The sequence below is a fragment of the Penaeus monodon genome, chromosome 29 (genome assembly GCF_015228065.2).
Source record: "Penaeus monodon isolate SGIC_2016 chromosome 29, NSTDA_Pmon_1, whole genome shotgun sequence".
NCBI lineage: Eukaryota > Metazoa > Arthropoda > Malacostraca > Decapoda > Penaeidae > Penaeus > Penaeus monodon.
The window spans coordinates 21,431,213-21,432,733 of record NC_051414.1 but is presented as its reverse complement, the minus strand read 5'-3'; positions in this window follow the sequence as shown (position 1 = coordinate 21,432,733).

Here is a 1,521-nt window from a genome sequence, read left to right as displayed (position 1 = left end):
GGGAGATCAGTCGATGGGATACGGGATTAGAGCCAATTCAGGACACGAAATTCTGTCACTGAGAAGCCTCTTCAGGGCGGCCATTTTGAGCTGAAAAGTTCTTGTTGTCGTTTTTATGATTAGGAACAGCCTTGCCGTTATTATTATCACCGTCACCGTTGTTTTTATGAGCAATAATGTTAGTACGGATATTATTCACTTAACTCTCTATATTAAAGTTATTGGTTTCACTGGATTATGAAGAACTGCTTTTCCGATGATTCCCCGCATAGGAGGAAAGAGGCGTTTGTGAAGAGGCACAGGAGGTCGAGGTTAAGGAAAAGGTAGGCCGTGCAATGGCCATCTTGCCCGCGACAGGTTATTTATAGATCTAAACATTTTGTCTCGAGGAAGCGTGAAGGCATGTCGGCTAATTACTCTCTTTCTTCCAAGCCTCTTTTCCGATTACCTCCGTTCCTCTCACGTCCTTGTTTTCAGTGATAAGACACAACTACGTGAATGAAAAGGACGATGGAAAGATAGAGAAGGGGAAGAGAGTAAAAAGGGTCCCCTCATCTCAGCGGACTCGAGAGGCATCCGTGCGACGTCTCCATACATTCTTTGTCGGTTCCTCTTGTGGTAATTTATCTGGGTCTCCCCCGAGCGCGACACCGGTCGTTAGTGAGGCTGCGTAAGCGTCCGGATAACGGGGGAATGCTAGTGGGTTATCTGAGAATCATCCGACGATTTTCGGGCTCGAGGCGCCGCAGGGGAAGGAGTCGAAGGCGCGCGTTCATATTGCGCCTTCCGCTTTGAGTAATGATATGCGAGGGATAATAATGCCTCAGGCTTTGCATAGCCATTTGTAAAGTTTGGGTCTTTGTTTGTGCTTTTTATTTTGTATGGCGACAACGGTTCGTCGGGGATCTGGCCTTTGGTTGAATTGCGAGATAATTTTATAGGCGTTGTTTTTCCTGTCAGCTAATTTTATAGTTTTAGCACTGCCGTTGTCTGTATTTGTGGTTCATTTGTATGATTTCGTTAGTAATCGGATTGTATTTCATTCACGAATCCATTGACAGTAAACATAGATTATAGCATACATACGCATCCACAACCATGCCTCTTCCTCTCGTTGTCCGCCCCGCTAGCACCCACCCAGCCTGCATGGATGCTTTCCTCGGCCTCCAAAAATAGACCACATTTTGGAGCGAGGCTCACCTGTGTTAGGGGAGGAGAGGGCGTTAGGTTCTAAGCCTTCTCTTTCCCCTCCTCATCTGTCTCCTACTTTTTATCTATATTATGGTTATCATTGTTTTCTAGTTTTGATTCGTTATATATATATTTTCTTTGTCGTTCTTACTGTGGTTATTATTAATACCTCGGTGGCTATTTTCTCTTGACAGTAACTCCTTGCTCTCTAGCATCATTATTATCATCGTATTTCCCTTATTATTGGCTATTGCCACTAGTGTTTTTTATTCTTCCCCTGCCCTCTTTTGACTCGTTTCTCAATCTCTTCCATTGCCTCGTTCGTCTGTA